The following is a 21,918-nucleotide window of genomic DNA, read 5'->3' on the forward strand; positions in this document are numbered from 1 at the left end:
TTTTCTTTGCAATAATTTTAGATTTACAGAAAAGCTGCAGAGTTGGTACAGAGAATTCCCATATACCTTTTGCTCAGCTTTTCCTAATGTTGATATCACCCATAACCATGTTATATTTGTCCAAACTAAGAAGCTCACTTTGGTACTTTAAACTACAGACTTTATTTTGCCAGTTTTCCTACTTTGTGCCCTATTTTGTTACAGTATCCAATTCAGGACATCACAGTGCACTTAGCCATATGTCACCAGAGTTTCTCAATCTTTCTGTGTGTCCCCATGACCTTGACAGTTCTGAAGAGTGGCGGTCAGCTATTTTGCAGAACATCCCTCAGGTTGGGTTTGTTTGATGTTTTCTAACGATTAGACAGAGGTTGAGAGTTTTTGAGAAAAATATACAGTTGCAGTGCCCTTCTCACTACGCTGTATCAGACAATGCAAGATATCAATGTGACTTATTACTGGTGATGTTAACCTTGGTCCCTTGGTTTTTCCACTTGTCAAGTTAGTGTGTTCCTCTTTCTATAAGCTACTTTTTAAGTATAGCCCGAACTTAAGGGGAGAGGGATGAAGTCCCACGTCCTAGGGGAGGGAGAGTCTACATACATTGTTTGTAATTCCTCTGTAAGAAAGATTTATCCCTTTTCCTCCATGTATTTATTTATCCAATCAATTATTTACACAGTTGACCCTTGAACAACACAGGGGTTGGGGCGTTAACCACCTGCACAATTGAAAATCCACGTATAACTTTTGACTCTCCCAAAATTTAACCAATAGCCTACTATTGACCAGAAGGCTTACCAATAACATAGTCGATTAAGACATATTTTGTGTGTGTTATATACTATATTCTTAAAATAAAGTAAGCTAGAGAAAAGAACATAATTTAAGAAAATTACGTTTACAGGACTTTACTGTATTTGTTGGAAAAAGTCTGCATATAACTAGACCCACACAGTTCAAAAGCACTTTGTTCAAGGGTCAACTGTGTATCAGTATGGATTCATGGAATTTTGTTTTATTTTTTGGGTTACAATCCAACATTACTGTTATTGATTTTGTTCCTCAAATTGTTCCAGCTTTGGCCACTGAGAGTTTTTTAGGTTGGCTTGTATTTTTTTTGACAAGCTCTCCTGTCTTCTTCCCTCCCTCCTTCCTTCCCTCCTTCTCTTCCTTCTCTCTTTTTTTTTTTTTTTGTTGTTGTTGTTTTGTTTTGTTTTTTTGGTTTTTGGTGGGGGGAGAGGCACTTCTTTATTTTCTGACATTCTAAGAAGTTTCTGGCTCATCTTGTGTTTTCGTTTCCCCAACCCTGGAAGCAGCCATTTCTCCAAAGAAGTACAATGTTTGTGGGTTTGCTTGTTTTTTAAACACAGACTTGGCCAGAAAACCTAGAGTTTAGTCCTAGTCCTGCCACAAGCTGGCTGACCAGTTGGGGTAAGTTTCTTAAACTTCCCAATCTTCATTTCAGTGGATAATAATTGTACCTAGATCATGGGGTTGTGATGTGGACTGATCCATTTAAGAATCAAACACAATGTCTTGACTGTAAGCTCTCACTGCCTCACTTCCTTTGCTGGCACAGGCACTGTGAGGGATACCAACAAGAGGGAAAAGAAGTTCTGGAACTCCCTGAAGGGAAGTGCCAGCAGAATTGCTGCAGGAAAGGAAGACAAATTCATATCTGGAATATGTATCTATTACTGTGAAAAAAAAAAGGTTACTCTCTCCACCATAAAAGGCCTTATATAATCATTCTACTGCCTGGCAGATCCCCCTAAGGAATGGTCCCATGTCAGGGACTCAATGTTGGCTTCTCCCATTGAGAGGCCGGGCTCTCAGTAGGGATGCTAGCTGAATGAGGCTGAGTCAGGGGAAGTCCGGGCTTTTGAGCCATGTGTTTTCTCCCTCTCTGCCATCAGGGCCATTCTGTTCATGGTCCTCGCAGCAAACAGCGTAGATCGGAAAAGAGCCTGGCTGACATCTATAGGACAGATAATCTTGTCTATCTAATTGTTGATAGCTTCCTCCAGTGTGGATACTCCCTGGGGGCATTTATGTGGGATATGATTATCACATGCTGTTACCAGTTGACTAGCAGGTTCCCCAAGGAAATGGTACCATGTCGGTGGGCTCACTCCCAAGCCCTATGGATCAGCATGGTGATTTTCCTGTTGGGGTTCCCCAGGGTCTTCCTACTGCATCCCTGTCTGCCCCAGACACTTCAGATATCACTGGATTTGCTGCATCATAAAAACTGAGTGATCAACCTCCAGGGCCTCAGAGCTTGTGAGGAAAGGCAGACAGTAGAATCTGTAGGGCCAAATGTAGGGTATTGAGCATGACCTGACCGCCTTACCGAAAGAAGATCTCCCACCTGTCACAGTGTCTCTCTGTCATACGCCTAGTTTATTTCCATCATAACACTATCAGCATAATTTATCTTATTTACTTACTTGTTAATATGTTTCCTCTACTAGAATGTAAACTCCACAAGGGCAAATAATCTGCATAGCTCATTCATTTTTATATCCCTCGTGCATGGAAGAATGCATGGCACACAATAGGTACTCAATAAATATTCGTTGATCCTGTGATTCATTGTAAGGTTTCTGCTAGCTCTACTATTCTATCATTCATTTCTGTCAATAGCATTCAATAACTATTAAGTATTCCTATGATGGTATATTTTATTTCAACTCATCACATAGTCTGCATAGCTCAGTGGTTCTAGAAGGCTATTATTTTCTTCCAGTCTAGAGAATCTCTTTAATGAGACAGCCAGCTGTGGAGGAGAATAACTATGAACCTCAGAATCAGGCAACCCGTCTAAGTAAATGTGACCCAGTATGAGGCCATAAAGTATTTTTCCAACATTTGCCATATATGTGCATGTGCTTGTGTGCATACACACACACACACGCACACACACAAGCAAAAATAGAATTCCAGGAGGGCACATGCAAGCTGCCTTTTTCTCTAGTGATAATGAGCCTTTGTAACGAGGGAAAGGACCTGGTCTTCGTCCAATGCAGCATTGGTAAATTCCTCAGCCTAAGATCGAGAACAGGGACACATTGTTCCGTTAGACCCTTGTGTCTGGGTTATCTTAACTCCTCAGTTCCCACGTCCACTTGACCCCAACTGGTGTCACAGGGACAGCAGCCAATCTCCATCTTCTGGGCAGACTGGGGTCCAGTCAATAGTGGATAGCCTTAGTCCTCCATGCTGATTAGCAATGAAAGCAATTGTATTCGAGATTGAGGGGGCCAAAGGCTCACTGGCCAGGACCCATTTTGAGGGGGCAGTCTTCAATCTATGTTTTAACCATAAAAATGACCTAAACAAAAAAATTATAGGATTTTTATAGACAGTGACCACAGCTCCATTTTTTTTTTCCTCCTTGCCAAATGGCTTCAGAATTTGAATTCCTTGTCTTGGCTACACCATGAGGGCTAAATGGTAGATGTGGGGTGACTGTGTGGGGATGGGATGAAGAAGGGGTTCTCTTGACAATACACTTATTACCTTCCAAATCCACCTTCTCCTGGGAACCCTGCTTTGTAGAGAGGTGTGACCCACCTACGCCCTCTCTGGGACCCTCCTACAGGATGCAGGACTCCACAAAGTCATCCTCTACTGGCAATTTGGTGATGTAGTTCTCCCAATGGGCTGAAAGCTCATTGGGAGGAAAAATCCCTCATTCCTTTCCTAAGTCTACCCTCTATCTCCACAAGACTAATGCATGGGTCCATGTGAAGTTCTTTGCTGAACAAGGGAGGACATTTTCAGAAGGGAAACACAATAAAGTTCCAGCTAATTTAGACCTTTACTTCAAACAAAGGAAGATGCAGGCAAAGAGTGTGTCCTGGCAGGGGTGTATTTGCAAGAAGCTACTGAAGCTTTGGTTCCTGAGCCCCTCACCCGCATGAGCCCCGGAAAGGCCCAGGGAGGAGGCCTAGCAATGTGTTCAAGTGCTTATAGGTTTTTGTACAAATGGCAGAAATAAGGTATTTTAATTACATGCAGTTAAGAACCATCTGCTATTGCCATTCCATTTTATTCTCTGTCACACATTCCCTCAGATTCAGGGCCATTAGAGTGCCTGTAGACATTTGTGTTTCCATGTAAAATATTTATGTCCTTGCTCTCATTATACACTGCTGTATAGTTACTAGTAGCTATTCTGTCTTGGAATGGCTTCTCAGAATATGCTGACTCATTCAGCACTGTCACCCAAAGGAGTATGGCTCAAGATCATGAGAAAATCTCATACCAGAACCACAAGTATGTAGGGAGTTGGGGGAAAGACATAAAGACAAGAAATGCACAGAGTCAGATAGTAGCCTGGAAAATTTTTCCAAACGTTAACAGCTTGTAGAGAAAAGAAAGAAAGTAGATACTGGTTTCTCAGGAATTGACAACAACTTGAAAATCAGCACATAACATTATCAAAAGCAATTTTGAAGCTAAAGGAAATTTCCTAAACTCTCAATAGTAAAAAGTAACTTTAACATGCTAAGAGAAAGGCTGGACTACCTTCCTCTTCTCTCTAAAGGAGATATTTCAGAATCATCCCAGGTATGTAATCAAAAGCTATGGGTAAAGACTACTCAAGAGGGGTGTCAAACAATCCAAGTACTACATATGTGTGGTAATGCTTTTAACATTTGTGATTTGTTTTAATTTCTCTCCACGTTCTAAATAAATGATCACCTTTGGAACTATAATTTTTGTGTCTTCAGTTATGTATCATTTTCTCTAGCAATGACTCTCAAACTGTATGTGTGAAACCCTTTAAAATCTTGAACTGCCCCCTGAAGTTGGACCTGATCTTTCCTTCTGCCCTCAGGATGGCAGTGCTATGCCTTTGCTATCTGACAAGCCCAGCACCTGCTTTGGGAAAGTCCACCTCTTCCACAAAAGAGATCTCATCTTCCACCCTCGTAGATTACTCTGGTCTCAGTCTCCAGGTTCTGAGACATTCCCTGGGCTCCAGCCAGATGGATGATAATACTTCACAGGCACTGGGAGTGAGAATAGGCTCAGTTGTGTGGGTAAGAGTAAGACTAGATCCTTCTCTCCAGGTGTCCTTTTCAGTTAATGCTCTGTAGGTCCCTTTGTCCAGGCTATGAAACTTATCATCTAAGCACAAACATTTATTTTTTCTTAAAGACTATACAATATAAAATCACAAGGGAAAATTATTTCTCTTTTAACAGGGCTATGATTCTGCCCGTAGAGGTAGTTGACTCCATTATTTACCTTAGAAGCACTAGGTTTCCTTCCACTTTGTTTGGGATAGAGGTGGGAAAAGTTGTTGGCATCTCAAGATTGTTTCACTGAGTGAGATTGCATCTGGCTTAATGGAAAAGTGGTTGATGAGTCATGACCTAATACTGCTGATGGAAATCACCTTTATTTTGGAATCAATAGAATTAAATAAGTTATATTGAATTCAACATGTTGAATCAAATCCCTTCAATTAATCTATTCAGCAAATATTAACTGAGTAACTGAGCACCTATTATATGCAGGCACAAGAAAAAGCAGGTCAGTCTTTTTTACATTTGGGTAAAATAGTGATTCAAACTCATTAAGAAAGAGAAATAAAAAGGACACAGAAATCAGTGCAAATAATAATGTTAATTCAGTGTTAGCTAGCCCTTTGTGTTACCATCCTCATCTTTAGGTCTGACATCAACCCTAAAGATGAGGATCGCATTTCCTCTTTTGCTTATGATAAATGGCACCAAAAAATGTAAAATCTGGATTTTAAAAAGCTGTTGAAGGTGTCATAGAGAAACAAAGGAAGCTGAGTTTTGAGGGGCCGAGATACTAAAAGACCAAATTAAAGTGAGCTCTACGTTCACCACCACTTTTCCCCTTGGAGCATAAGATGATGGTGGTACAGAGTACAGAGATCAAAGGCTTGCAGAAGGGGAAAACATGAAATCGGGATTTAGGGCCAGGAAGGGAGTCAGGATTGGAAAAATCAATAAACCAGAGAGAAAAGGACTGCAGAGAAATGAGCTAACTTTCTGCATGCCTAAAAAGTAGAAAAAGAAGGTAACTTTCCAACTTGTTCCCAATCTGTTTTATGAGGGAGGTTAGCATACCTTTAATAGCCATATTGAATAAGGACATCAGAAGGAAAACCTATTTTCCCTCTCTCTCACGAACTTAGGCGCAAAAGTCCTAAACAAAATGTTAACAACTAGAACCTCGTGATGTATTAAAAAGGATCATACACCACAGCTAAGTTGGGATTATTTCAGGAATGCAAGGTTAGTTTTACATAGAAAATCACATGACACAATTCCTCCCCAAAATGGTAAAATAGGGCAAGCCACATGATTATTTAAATAAATGCATGATGTATGCAGTATGATTCACATTCATTCATGATAGAAACTCTAAGCAAAATAGAAATAGAGGAAATCTTCCTTAATGTGATAAAGGGTATCTATAAACACCTTACAGAAAATCTCATAGTTAATGACACAATATTGAAAATGTTCCCCCTGAGATCAGGAGTCAGACATTAGCCTCTACTCTCACCACTTCCGTTCACCATTTTGCTGAAGATATTATCCAGTGCAATGAGGCAGGGGAAATAAGTGGCATAAGGATTGGAAAGGGAGAAATAAGATGATTCTTGTTTACAGATGATATGACATATGTAGATAATGTATACATATAACTCCCCAAAATAAACAAATAACCTATTAGGATTAATAAGTGATACCAGCAACTTTTCTCTCTGTTAGGAATAAGTTTTATGTCTCAGCTCAGCAGTCTTTGTAAAGCTTGTTTTCACCAATAGCTCTGGTTCTTCATTCATATTTCCAATTTGGATTATTATTGTCCTGAAACATTTACTTGATATATGATCAGCCACTGGAAATCTCAGACCTTTCTCTCTTAATTGTCTTCTCATCCAATCTCTTCTTGGCCTTTTGGCTAAGATCAAGGGTAGTATCTTAATTGTCTCCTCATCCTTTAGGAAGGTGCTAGAAGGGACAGGTGTTAATACTCATCCTTAAGGAACCCCATACTTTCACCATCTTAGTACACAAAAGGTTGTTAGGAATCACAGCAAACTAGTAAAACTGGGCTCAGTGCAAAGTCTAATGTGAGGTCCACAACCTTGGCTGCTTGTTCTTGGTCTGACCAAAATTGTTCCCTTTCTTCTTTGAGTGGAGAAGGAGGCTTGGTGAAGCAAGGGCTTGCAAGGTCCTTGAGTAGAGGTCTAGAATCAAGAAGGGAGAGGCCATGGGTGCAAAGAGTGGCAGGTGGTATTGGAGCTGTGAGGCTCCCTCCCTCTTCAGCCCACATGACAGCTCTGTCCCACCTCCTGAAGGTCAGAAAACAGGTTGAAGAAATAATGGAAGATCAGAGGAAGGAAATGGAAGTCCCCATCTGCTCACTTTCTCTACCTCCAGAGAGGGGCAAGTAGCTGCATTCGGTAGCATGCTGGCCGGCGTGGATACTGGCCCCAGTTGCCACAACCAGAAGAGTCTACAAGTTACATTGAGGACATTACATCTAAGACACAGCTATGCTCAGGCCTCCAGAGTCTTTTGGTTGCTTTGGCTCAATTTTTTCATTGTTGATAAGATGGCCACTGGTGTGGGGGCACCTGGGTGGTTCAGTAGGTTAAGCGTCTGCTTTCGGCTCAGGTCATGATCCCAGGGTCCTGGGGTCGAGTCCTGCATCGGGCTCCTTGTTAGGCGGGGAGGAGTCTGCTTGTCTCTCTCTCTCTGCCCCTCCCTCCCCTCATGCCCCCCTTAAATAAATAAATAAATCTTTAAAAAAAATTTATTTAAAAAAGATGGCCACTGGTGTGGGTAAACAAAAACCATTTGGGGGAGGAAGTAGAGGGCAACCCAGGGAGTGGGAAACATTCACCAGACCACTGTGTGGGTGGAGGGAGTTGGTGATCATGTTGGCCACATTTGGGGAGTCACAAGAGCTGATGAGGAAGAAAGGGAAGGAGAGGAGCAGAGAGCAGCCCAGCAGAGGAGGCCTTCTGCCACACTAGCTCCAGGCCTCCTTCCCTCTTCTCTGCCTTCTCTGGCTGGGTGTGCAATGAAGATATGTACAGGAAGGACACCCAGTGAAAATTAGAAAATTTTGAGCATCTCAGCACAAGGATATATAATACATTGTTTGGTATGTCTCCCTATCACCTCATTTTGGGAGTGCTAGCATTTAGGAAAACATGGACTGCCCAGGATAATAGATGTTCTCAGATATGCTACTGAGGACGATCCTAACAGTGAGATGTTGCAAGCACAGGGCTTGGCATTCTTGGGATTGCCTTGAAAACGAAGGCCATGAGCCAGCAACACAGACAAGTGACAAAATACATTCTTCTAGGCCTCTGGCAGTTCATATCTTCAATGTATTCTCATTCTTAAAAAAAAAAAAAAAACAGGCAGATTTATCTCTTTTCCCCAAATTCTCAACTAGGCTTGAAGCCTCTTTCAAGATGCCAGAAAAAAAGATGAACATTTTCACATGGACAGAAAGTTTCTTCTTAGTTTTCCGTTTATTCCTAGGATCTGAAGGAGCAAGGAAGCTAATCAGGATGTATCTGTGCCTACTAATAATCTAAGCCCAGTGAACAGACTTGATTTGATTTAGTTTGGTTTTTATGGAGTGTTCCAGAAGAGGGTGGGAGATCTGATTTCTTGTTTTTTTTTTTTTTTTTTTTTGTGAGCTGATTTATTTTGTACATTTATCAGCAAGCTCAATATCCAATCAGGTTTGTGTACGATCTTGATTAGATTTGTCATTCCGATCATTATTGAATTTTAGCAAAAATGCCTAATAGGCAAGGAGAGAAAGGATGATGTTCAGTGGGCCCTTGACCCAGGAGATTTAGACTCTGTACCCACAAGGGGGGTTTTCTCTGTCACCTTCGTCATAATCACTTCTTGTCTTGGTCTCTGTCCCTGCATAATTGGCCTCAACATGCCCTGCACATACTTCTTTTTGTGAATGCTGTATGCACAAAGAACGAGTCGAACATTGCGAACTTCCTGGAAGAAAACATTGATCTACCCGTTATTTGTTGTAAAATAATGACTTCTCCATAAGAACGCAGACGCACACCAGGGCTAGGCTATCACAGGACATAATTTATGACCCTGTTGCTCTGAGACAGTATTTACCTTTTCCTGTTTTGCAAACGTGGCTGCCTTCAAAATATCTTTATGTATTTAAAGAAAAACCCATCACTTGCAAAAGGGGCAGAGACTGGTAATTCACATCATTTGAAGTGGGACAAGATTAGCTTTGGGACCTTGAAAAGTCTTCTGCTGCTCCTTTCCGGTAGACAACTACAGGTCTCATTGCCTCTTACAATGTCAAACAGACACCTAGATAAAATCCCTGTTAATATCTGTCAGTCCTATTTAAGTTTTTGATAAGGGTGCTACACGGAGTGTTGTAATCTTGTTCAATTATTACTCTAGGATTTGGAGGTGAGTGTCGGCTTTGTCACATCTTCTTGGTCATGGAAAGATGTCTCCTAGAGTTAATGTGAGCCAAAATGTCTCTTTTTCAGTTAGCTAAAAACAGGGTCTTCAGACCCAGTGGAAAGTGGTTATCTTGTCCTTTCAATTGCCCGGGAACTTTCAGAGACAGAGCTATTAAATGTGGCCAGGGCCTGAAGTGTTTCTTTTGAATATCCTTCATGGTGGTAAATCTCCGGCTTTTTTTGGGAAACAGCCTGAAGTCATTGAGAACAAATCTGATATGAAATAAGGAGGGCAGTCATGCTGGTGGTGAGTACCTTATTCTGGTCAGAAATAAAGCAAATAAATCAAGTAATGAGAGCAGCTCCTCCTCGCCATGCTTTCTGTCCATCTTCTCCTCGTGGGCTTGAAAGATGTGTTCGATAAATGTTTAGGGCAGGTCAGACAAGCAGCCATCTATCCAGCAGAGGCACTATGAAGTGTATCACGAAACTGAAGCTCACTGGAGAGAGAGATGACTTACCACGGTGGAAAGAACATTGGTTTTAAAGTCAGGCCAGCCTGGGTTTTTCAGTCTTGACAATCGTGTGGCTTTGGAGAAATAATTTGAACTCTCTGAATTTCTGTTTCTCTACCCATAAAATCGGACGTCTTAACACGTTTCAAGAGGTATCGTGAGCCTTAAGTGATCATATGTTTGAGGGACTGATAAAGGACCTGCCTTCACTGATCATGTTGGTCATTACTCCACCTCCAAGTCCCCATCTGTCAACTCTGTCCTTTAAGAACAATTCCTAAGCTGTGTCGGTTCTTCATCCTCAGTGTGTCACACTTATATACACTTACCACCCTATGCTCTCCCCTTCTGTATATTTTTCAGTTTCCCCTAGGAGGTAGTGACCTCCCTGAGAGCAAAGACTTGTGTGTATTTTTATCTCCTGTACCTGAGTGCCTACATCACAGGTGATGATTGAAGTTTGAATAAATGAATAAACAGATAAATGAAGAACAGAAACAACTCTATTAGGATAAAGACCTAAGCTGTAACAGCCAAGAGACCCAACAATATAGTGGCTTAAGGAACATGGCTTATATTTCTCTTTTGTACCTTTTCCAGGTGAATCATCCATGTCATTAGGTAGCTTTGCTCCAGGTTTGGTCACGCAGGGAACACAGTTTGTTCCATGAATTGCTCTCCTTTCTGCTAGGGCATGTCACTGTCTGCTCAGTGAATTCCAAAACCCCCTTATGGCAGCCGGGGTATAGGAGAACAGTCACATGGAGGAGGCATGCCCACTGATGGGAGCCCCAAGCTTTGAAAGGGCACACATGATTTCTGCTCACCCCTCAAAGGAGAGAACTTAATCTCGTGACCCAGCTCACTGTAAGGGATGTCGGGAGATGCAGTCCAGCCTGATGCCCCGAGGGGCTGGCTCATGCCCTGATATGCATCACAGGGAACCCCATCTTCCATGCTTCCTTACTTCCTGGCTTTGGGTAAAGTTGGCGTGGGTGGAAGATGAGAGTGCAGAAGCAGGAGAGAAGGCTGGGCAGTCCCCCTCATCTACTTTCACTGTCTCGCCATCATTACACCTCCTGCCAGACAGCTCCTCCCTCCATGGTCCCAGCTCTCCCAAGACATGGCCACCATGCTTCTGGCTTTTGCCTCCTCACTTTGTCCCTTTAACCCCAGAGGTAAGTGTGGTTTTCTGAAACTTCTCATTTCTGTGTTATCTGATCTTCCCGTTTGCTTTCTCAGCTCTTCCATCCCTTGTGAAACCAATTCCGTGTTAAATTCCCTCCCGATTGAAAGACCTGGTGAGGTTTGTGTTTTCCTGATTGGACCCTGAACGAAATACATGAGAAGAAGGGGGTGGGAATGGATTTTTATGCATAACAGTCTGTCTCCAACACAGCCTGCCCCTCTGGCCACCAAATATCCATGTGTATTTTTCTTCCCACACCTCAAACACAATCACTTCTACCCAAGGGAGACAGTCTGAAGTACCAGGCAGTTTCTGAATTAAGCTCAAAAGTTAAGAATCTCAGGCTTGACTTCGGCTTTTCATGGTTCAGTGACCTATAAACAAAAAGACAATTTACTTGCAACCCCGCCCCTCAATATTCAATAAACGAGCAGGACCAGGGCAACTACAATAAAAACTCTCAAAGAGAAAAGGAAAGGCTGGGGAGCATATGGTTGTCCAGAACAGAGGAAAGCCTGCAGGCAGACATTGTGAAGAGTAAGGGTGGAAGCCAACACCTCCAATACCATCCTGGGTCAGTGATGAATGCCTTTGTTTGACTTTGACCAGAAGAACTTAATAGGTCTTTGAACGGTTGTCCTCTCTCCAGCTATCTGGGGTGTAAATTGGATGGCCATTTAATCCATCATCTAAACAGACATCTTTGGGTAAAGAAAGACTATCTCCAGGACTGAATGTCTCAAGGAAACTGAGTAGAAAGGCAGGTGCCTTTCCAATGCAGTGAAGACCTATTAATCCCTGGACCCTCCATTCCCTTCCATTCTGCTTGCACACTGGCTAATCCTTAATGGAGCTCAATTTTTCTTGAGACACCTTTCGAGGAGCAGCCAACACAAACTAATCCTTTAGTTTTTTATAATCCCTTCTTCTTGAGCTACTGGCTTGGTGGATCTGTAGTTTCACTTCCAAGTTAGAGAAGGTAACAGCTTTATGATATTTTTTCCCCTGAGTATAAAAAAAAATCAACTTTTGCAAATCCATTGCCGTATCAGTTAGCATTTGGTGAAAGAAACAGAAATCACCTCAGGTGTTTTAAGCAGAGAGAAACCCAGTTCAGGGAAATACGTGCTTATGAATTTATTGGAATAGCTGTAAGAGCAGGGAGCTAAGGAGCTGCTACTTGGCTTGAAAATCCTGCCACAGCAGCTGTGACCCTGGGCTCCCTGCTGCTGCTGCCAATGTCACAGCAGCCCGAGTCCATGAAGCTGGTGATCGGAGGATGGAATGCAGAGTCTGGCTACTGCAAAACCCATATCTGCTTCAGTCCAACTGTCAGCTACCCCCATTACAGAGGGATACATGTCTCCCTTTCTTCCCCTTTCCACATCTCCTGCCAGAACATCTCAGAGGCCGAACCTAAACACCATCCTGAATCTTCAAGGCGAAGGAGTCTGGGAAATAAACATAGGGTGTGTCGGTGAGGGTCTGTCAGGGAACAAACACCAAGATGGGATTAGAGAAGATTAGATGTGCAAGAGGTTTACTAGAGTACCTGTCTCTGAACAATAAAGGGGGTAAAGCACAACTAGGCAGGGAGACTCTTCTCCCTGCACCTGTACAAGGAGAGGGGAAAGGATTGATCTCATCCTGCAGAACCAAGCCAACAGTTCCCCATTAAAGGAATCCCAAGTCGGTGGCAGGTGTGGGCTGGCTCCAGAACCCCTGAGGCACTGAGTGACCAGTCGTCAGCCACGTGGGGGGAGTGTGGTCTCAGCCACACAGGTAGTAGACACAAATGGGGGCCATGTGATGCTGTCCCCCAACCCCACCGCAAGCCCTCTTGGAAATCTGAGCGGCACCCATCCGTGACCACAGCGGAAGGCAGTAGAAACCGGTGCTGGGCCCAACAATCCACAGAACGCTCCTCCAGTGGTCCCTCAACAGCACCTTCCTCCTCACCTGTTTATCTGAAATAACTGGCATTGCTAAAAGCAAGAAGTAACTATTTTGTTCTTATTTTTTGTCTTATCAGAACTCTTAGGGGGGAAATCCATCAAGAACATTATGTGCAAAAAAAATAAAACGATTTTAATGAAAAGTGCTTTGATCTGATTAAAGAAGGCACAAAAGGTCAGCTTAGATTAATACACTGAGTAACCTTTCTAGTCCCTGTAAAATTCTTGGAATACCAATCCAAGTTCAACTTCCTTGTTTGCTGTAATGCCCTGTATCAAGAAGGGATTTTCACCTACATATAACAATGTAATAATGATAATCGAAGCTCACACTTAGTAGTATTTATTATGTATGAGGCAATTTACCAAGTAGTTTACATATATTGATTTAGTTAGTATCATCATCATCATTCTCGTTTCACAGTGGGGAAACTGAGAAAAGTTAGTAGCTCATCAAGGGTCATGCAGGAAAACAGTGGAACTTGGTTTTGACTTTTGCAGTTTGGTGTCTGTGAACCTGCTCACACTCACTGAGTCCTTTCTGCGTGCTGAGTACTGTTCTCCACAGCTGTTCCCATCGGTCTTCCGGCCCCATGAACTGGGTTCTCCACGCAGGTCCACAGTCTCTTATCCAGGACTCCTTGAGGCCAGATGGTTTTCAGAATTCAGAGTTTTCAAATTTTAGAAAGGTAGTGCAATTCATATGCTATATATAATGTGACACCCCCGTGCGGTCTGGGGCAGCACTCCATCATCAGTGTGAATATTTATACCATGCGGGATAGACAACAGATTGGGAAATAGCTTCCTGTCAGTGGAGGTCAGGGTTTGTCAGCAACGGAGTTATAGGGAAAAACTCTTTGGTGCCCTGAAGCATTTGGATTTGGAAATTGTGGATAATGGGTAGTGGACATTTATAACAATTCTCATTTTATAGGTAAAGACACTGAAATATGAAGAAGTTAACCGGCCCAAGATCCCATAGTGAGTTAAGTAGCTGAGCCGGGATTTGAGTCCTGATACTTGAACCAAGCCTGGCATGTCTCCCCTGCTTGATTCCACTGTAACCTGGAAGGGCACCGACTACCTGTTATCAGGTGTTTACTCTGCCCCAGGCCCTGTGCTAGACCTTTTGCATACCCATCTCATCTCAGTCCCCTTAGGAAATAGGAATCATCACCACATCTCTGCTGAAGTAACTGAGACTCAGATTAAGTCACTTCTCCTTGACCTCCTGGCTAGGGTGTGGCTCCATCAAGATTTGAATCAAGTTCCAGTGGACTCCAAAGGCCACACCAACTTAGCTTTAAAAAAAAAAAAAAGAAGCCCAAGGGGTTCCTGGGTGGCCAATTGGTTAAGCATCTGACACTTGGTTTCAGTTCAGGGCATGATCCCAGAGTCATGAGATCAAGCCCTGCGTTGCACTCCACGCTCAGCAAGGAGTCTGCTTGAGATTCTCTCTCTCCCTCTCCCTCTGGCCCTCCTGCTTGTGCTCTCTCTCTCTCTCAAATAAATCTTAAAAAAAAACCCAAAAAACAAAAAAACCAGAAGCCCAATATCTCAAAGAGGCAACGAATGGCCCTTGCAGGATTACTAAAACTTTTAACACCAAGGCGCTCGGCTCCACTGGTACTGCCCTATTCACAGGGCAGCGTGGGGCTGCTTTCACCTTCTTTCCCTCATCCTCCTGGAAAGAAGCCTGAACGCTCATGCATCAAACGTGATACTGCCTTGCCTGCACGTCTGTCCCGATAGACTCAGGACGCTGACCGCTGACACAGGGCTGTCTCCTCACCGGTTCTGCATCCTTTCTTGGGCGCCGGCTGATAGACGGTGAAGGGAAGAAATGCAGGCACAGAGGATGCTGCCCTATGATTCCCTCCCAGCTAAGCAGGAGAGACTGCTGGAGACCATAGAGGACTCTTTCAGGTCAACTCCACAATAGGTCACCCTTCAGTTTTTCCATTTTTGCCACATAGTTGTGTCAGTTACGTAGCCAGGGCCTTTAGCAGAATGCAAACATATATTACATATATATCTTATATACATTCTTCCATTTAGTGACTGGTTATTATCCTGGTCATTGTGCTAAGCATGTGTAAAACGACTCCATTCAACCTCCCCCTATAACCTTAGGTGGGGTTATTAGAGGGCTATTAGCCCATTTTATAGATTAGGAAAGTAACAGAGAGATGCATAGTTAAAGAGAGGCACAGAGTCAGGATCCCAGTTCAAATGTGTCTCCCCCAAAGCCCATCTATTTGTCTCTGTGCCTCTGAGGGCCACTTACCTCAGCAGCACACTGCAGGTGTCACACCCCAGGCCCTGATTTGGGGCGTAGAAACCCTCACCTCTGCATATGTTGCAACTCCTGCTCTCCTGATAGTTGAGCCATACTCTGATTTCACCTAGACTTTGGTCTAATGACACTTAAAGCATCCCCCCAAACATGTTGGCCCATCAAATCAGATTTACTGGTGGGCAGAGGAATGCTGTATTCTACTGCGATTAACTTCTTTCATCTCAAAAATGTGTGTGGGATCAAAACAAGTATTATAATCATGTTGCAAATGAGGAAAGTTGGAGCACAGAATGTTTATTCACTTAATCATTCTTGTGGATCATACTGTGTCTCCTAAAAAGGGTGTATTGAAGTCCTAAGCCCTAGTACCTGTGTATGTGACCTGATAAAGAAATAGGCTCTTTGCAAAGGTAATCAAGTTAAAATGAGGTCATCAGGGTAGGCCCTAATCCAACATGAGTGGCACCCTTATAGAAAAAAGGAGGTCACCTTTTCTCTACCATCTTGGTGGGTGCGGTTAACTGTCCCTCGCCGGGTCTTCTCATGAGACTTTCAGGGTCTAGCAATTCCTGACCAAGAAACAGAAGGAGAATCATCCCATTTCCCAGTGGATTTGGATGGAAACTGGTCACTAAATCAGGAACACCTCCAAGAGGAGGCACTGGAGAAGAACGAAGCTGGGTCTATAAGGGATTACACATGAGATGGCACATATTTATGCTGCATGAAAGTCACGTCTTCCGATCCTATCACTCTGTAAACGTCCCTCCTACCTGAACCATAGATATGTTTTATTGGGGGAAATTCTTCTCTGTTACTCTGTTTCTGCACAATAAGTTGGGTCAGTAATAAATATGTGAGACCTTTTGTTTGGGGGGAAAAGAAAAGGAAATTTAAACACAGAGATAGACATGTGCAGAGGGAAGTCCGTGTGAGGACACACTGGGAGAAGGGACTGGAGAGATGTATCCATGAGCCAGGGAACACACACACGGGATTGCCACAAACAACAGAAACCAGAAGAGGTCAGGAGGAATTCTTCCCTCCAGCCATCAGAAAGATCATGGGCCTGCCTGCAATTTGACTTCAGATTCTGGTCCCCAGGGCTGTGAGACAATTCCTATGGTTTTAAGCCACCCAGTTTTGGTACTTTATGAAGGCAGCCCTAGGCAACTAATACAATCACTTTTTATGAGTGTCTGTTACTGGTCAGGCACTGTACTGGGCTAGAGATAGAACAAAGAATAACGTGCAGAATTTGCAATCAGGCACTGGAAACATATCTAATCAACACTTACACAAAGAGATATTCCCATTGTTATACATACCAGAGGCTACCCTGACATAGGGGAGCTGACCTGTGTCGCCGCTCCTGGGGGCCAGAGGGGTTTCTTTGAAAAAAGGAGCTTTAAAGCTGAGGCTAGAAGAATCTCAGGAGTTGGGGAGGATGATGTGATGGGCACAAATGAATATTCTAGGCAGAGGAAGTAGGTTGTCAAGTCACGCGTAAAAGACCAAAAGAAGGGGGTCTGATTGCAGTCTCCTAATTCCGTGATCTGTGTTTTGTGCTCAGTGACCACGGCACCTGAGAATGGTACCAGGCGCTTCCTGTGCCATGAAGGACCAGGCTTCGCTAGAAGAGTTGGTAGCTTGTACCTCTCAGCTGAGTTTGCACCCGGCCCCTCAGAGACTATCCATCTTCTGCCTTGTCCAAGTCTCTGTCATGGGGGCACCAGCTGGGAGGATGGATTGCTCCTTGTTTTGGGCTTCACTGCCATTTTCCCAAACTCAAGAGTCTTACAAAGGTTTCCTTAGTTACAGTCAAATGGTCTGTGACTTCAGTTTATTGCAGGAAGGGTCTTTTTTTTTTCCATTTCTTAGATTTCATGAGTAAATGGGTGTCCTGCTTCAATATAAAAGGAACTGACTTATTATCCCCATTGCCTGAGACATGGAGGCCCTCAAGGCTCAAGGTACCGGCCCCATTGCCTGAGACATGGAGGCCCTCAAGGCTCAAGGTACCGGCACGGGGGGTGTCCCGTCCCATTCACTGAAACTTCACCTCTAGCTTTAGGGAAAATAATAATGTCTGCTTCACACTGAAGTCCTTATGAGGATTAAATAAAAATCACTTAGCAGAGTACCTGGTCCTTAGTAAGCACTCAAATGATGTTAAATAATATTATTACTGTTATTATCATTAATTAAAGCCGGCTACAGTAGGGGCACACTTTGAGACCTTAAGGTGACTTAGTATGTTCACAAATTCTTTGCAATCAAGACTGAGCACGGGTAAGTGATTAGTGGCTGTGTTGTTAATTAACTCTCTCCAGTAAAAAGGGACCTCAGAAAAGTCTGCGCTTAAACAGCTGATTGCAATACAATAAGCTCTATTACGCAAAGGTTCTCGTTGGGGGCCCTCTGCTTTCCATGCAGAGAAAACATAAGTTAGAGAGCAAAAAGATCACCACTCCCCTCCTTTTTAATTAGAAAGCACTAAGAAGATGAAAATGCATAATAAGCCTCTGCAGTAGTTAAGTGTAATTCGAGTAATGGGTGCCTGGGGACTCTCTCCATCATTGCTCCTCCATGTGAAGTAGTGCTGTTAAGAAGTAGCATGTCAGAGATGGACAGTGCCAGAGCTCAGATCTCAGCTCAGCCACTTCCTAGCGGTGGGTGGGTCTTCAGGTCACTTCACCTCTGCTGAGCCTCAATTTCCTCATTGGTAAAAACGATGATAATTTCAGCGTAATTCCATCACACTGGATGGGTTCTATTCTTGTCTCTGCCATTACCGACCGTGTGACCTTAGGCAGGTTACATTTAGTGCTTCCATATTCCCACCTGTGCAATGGCTGTAAAATAGTGCTTACCTCCTTGGCTAGCTGCACTTGGTCCTGTGCCTAGCACGCGCAAGCATTTAAAAAATATTAGGTCTTGGGGCACCTGGTTGGCTCAGTTGGAGGACCATGTGACTCTTGGTCTTGGTCGTGAGTTCAAGCCCCATATTGGGTGGAGAGATTACTTAAAGTAAATAAATAAAATTAAAAAAAAAAACATTATTAATAGACCTGAACTGACTTGCAAAATTAGCAACTAATTCATTACTGGGTTTAATTCAAGGTTACAACTTGTTATCTTATTATTCAAGTGTTAACTCTGGTCAACGTTTTACCATTTTGATTTCGATCAAGCTAAGCATGTGCATCAAGAGATCCCTGAGATACAACCAGTATACATTACATTTCCCCAAAGACATTTGATGCAGTGGGGGAGCCCAGCACAAGGGTCTTCTTTATAGAAGTATTAAGAATTTAAGCAAGATTTCACCTTACAGTCTAAATAGTTAATATTTATCATCTTTGAGACTTACAGAAGCCATCACAGAGATATAACTAGTTTTGTCTTTATGTTCTCTTTCTTTGCTTTTCATTATTTAAATCCTCACTGTCCACTGATTCAGGCAAGGCAAGCAGAAAGCCAGAAAGAAGAACTTCTTTGGATTTGTTTCCAAAATTTCCAGCCTTAAAAAAAAATGGAGATTTTCTGAGCTACTGAGAAGTGGGGGAGGTAGGGGAATGAATGGGAAGTGAGAGAAATAAAGGTATTAGCGGGTTCTGAAGAGGGAAATGAACTTCAACCTGAACTCTGCTTCCTGAGTTTGAGTCCTGGGAGGGTAAAAACCTTGGGACGATTTCAGACACCAAGTTTGCTGGAAAGACCAGTTGACCTTCAGAGACTTGTGGGGAATTTGTGGCTCTGAAATAAAAGAACTGATAGTTCTCACTCAAGGTTGACCAAGGTCTAGGATCCAGGGCCAAGAGGAGAAATTTCCACTGCTCCAAATCATTCCCTGCCCCTGCCTTTCTTCTGATTTGTCCTCTTCTGCATTTTCTTTCTCAAGTCAACTGATGACTTTTCACCAAAGGAAAACCCTCAAAGCAGTTCTGGACAAAGGTGGAAAAATCTCCATGATCCCTTTCTAATGGTAGGAGGCTGGTATCCCTGGACTTCTGGGGTATCTGTATTTGTACACCTTGCAGGCTGGTCCCCCACATCACTGATTTATATCTGGGGTGTGTGGCTGGGGTGGTGGGATGAAATAGAATGGCAGCCTGGATTTATTGAACCCCAGGGAGGTAGTTTCCATGCTGTGCTTGTTCTGCATGGACCCAGGATTCCATGGATGCACAGGGAGGTGGGGACATTTTGCAGAGGCAGCTCTGACTCATGGTGTACTAGAACTACCTCATAGTGGCTGGTGGGAGCTAATTGTTAAGTTTTCAGAAAGTCTGCGACCCAGTTGTTAAACAGAGCCATTAATAATTAAAGTCAGATGAAATTACAATTAAATAAAGTAGGTTAAGAACAAAGGAAATAAATCATCGTCATCACTTTCTCCTATTATACTACATGTTCCTATTGTGTATGCTCTTGAGATTATTTCTCTTTTACCTATATAGCGAAACTGCTATATAATGAAGTGATACTGTGTGTGTCTCTCCCCAGTTCTGTGTTCTGTGAAATTGGCCATGTTGGGAGTATTTACTCACCACAGAAATCGGCAAAAGCTACAAAACAGGACTCTCCTTCCTCCCTCCCCCCACCCCCCCATAGAGCCAGTTGTTAACAACCAGGGGACTTAACATAGGCTGGGGTTTAGAAAGTCTTGAGGAACACAAGAGCAGAAGCCCAGGCTATGAGCTATGGTACAAGGGTGGGTGCTGGGGATGTGAGCATGAGACCCTTGTGATCAGAAGGGGGGCTGGAGTGGTGACTGGGGAGCATGAAACCACCGCAGGACAGGGTATGCACCAGGCCTGCCAATCAGGACATCCTAACAGGGACATCTGCACCATAGGAAGCCTCCCAGTGGGTGCAGGGGAGGGAACAGACAGCTGAAGTATTTTCAGATGCCAGCCCCCTATCAGCCAGGGTCCACTCAGGAGACAGAAGTCACACCAGTTACTTAAACAGAGAGAATTTAATGTCAAGAATGACTAGCTAGGTATAAAGTCATTACGTAGTTAAATGAGAGAGGGGAGAAAGACAATTCAAAGGTTTCAGGGTGTTGCAGAAGTAGCAACCACCTCTAGGGCTGGAGGAACAAAGTGAAGAGATGTAGAGGTAGATTCTTGTGGAATTTAAACTCAAACCCTTTAGAGGGGATGTGGCTTGGGTCTATGGGGATGGAAGGTACAGTAAGCTATTTTCTGCAAATGTTGAGAAACGTTGCAAATGTTGAAAAATGTATCTGCTGCTGCAGAGGTGAAGAAGCTACCAGAGCCTGAAAGGAACAGAAAGCAAGGAGAAAGGAGCCAGTTCCTTCTTGCTCCTGTGTCCTCAGGGCGCTCTCTCTCACCCTCTGTTGGCAGTGCCCACCCGGCCCTGATGGAAGAAGGCAACGTGATTTGCAGATTGCTCTGAGAATGGGCGTCCCTGGATAGGGTGCAGGTCTGCTCCTACACATGGGAGGTGATGAGACCTCTCTGTGGGCAAAGTGAAATGACAGACAGAATTCAGTCAATGACAGACAGAACTTCCTTCCTGCTACATCTAAAACTGAAAGAAGAGGAGGCCTCCCTGGTATCTTGCCAGAGTCCGGCTTTGACTCCTCTATTGTGAATTTAGGAAGGCAAAAACATTGCTTCAGCTTTTTTAAGGGTTGAAAGCTTACTTACGGAGTGGTGTTCGGGAAATAAGACAGCATTCTGGAAAAAGAAAAGGTCGGTGTTTGAGAGGGCAGACTCTGAAGCCAAATGAAAACCCTGAGGAGCACATGTCTTCTGAGCATTTATTTACGTGGCCCATTTAAAACGGGTTTCTGTTAAGCTATTTTGCATTAGACAGGAATTTAGTTTTATGCGTTTGAGATTTTTTAGGTATATTTTAGGTTTCAGGCTCTTCTCTTATTCCCAGCTGACCTCCTCAGAGTTGAAACATCCATGTCTTTGCCTTGACATCTGGTGATTATCAACAAAACCCTAGGAGGTCACCTTTTGGGGTAACAATACAAGCTTTAGTAGAGAACCACTTTTGTCTTCTTGAAAAGTATCTTAGCAACTGAGCCTCAATGGCTGTAATCTACTGCTCACCTTTCTCAGGCCAGGCTTTGGGTTAGACACTAAAGAGGATGTAGAGGTGAGGGAGATCCATTCCCTGCCCACAAGAAGTCGCAGTTTAACGGAGGAGGCAGCAATATACCCAAAACGGTACTTGGAAGAGGGATGATTCTGTCTTGGGGTGGGCTAGGAGGCTGGAAGTGGAAAACAGTGGGAAAAACACAGAGAAAATAGAACATTTCTGGTAGCCTCTGAAGAACGAGTAGGAGCTTGCCAGGTAAAGAAGAGAGAAGAACATTCTAGATAGACAAGGAGAACTTGCAGGTGTGAGAGAGCAGGAATAACAAGGAGGGCCTGGAGAGGTCTCCGAAGGTACAGGGAGGCCAGGTCAGAAAAATACCTTATTTGTCC

Source organism: Zalophus californianus, chromosome 6 (assembly GCF_009762305.2).
Source record: "Zalophus californianus isolate mZalCal1 chromosome 6, mZalCal1.pri.v2, whole genome shotgun sequence".
NCBI lineage: Eukaryota > Metazoa > Chordata > Mammalia > Carnivora > Otariidae > Zalophus > Zalophus californianus.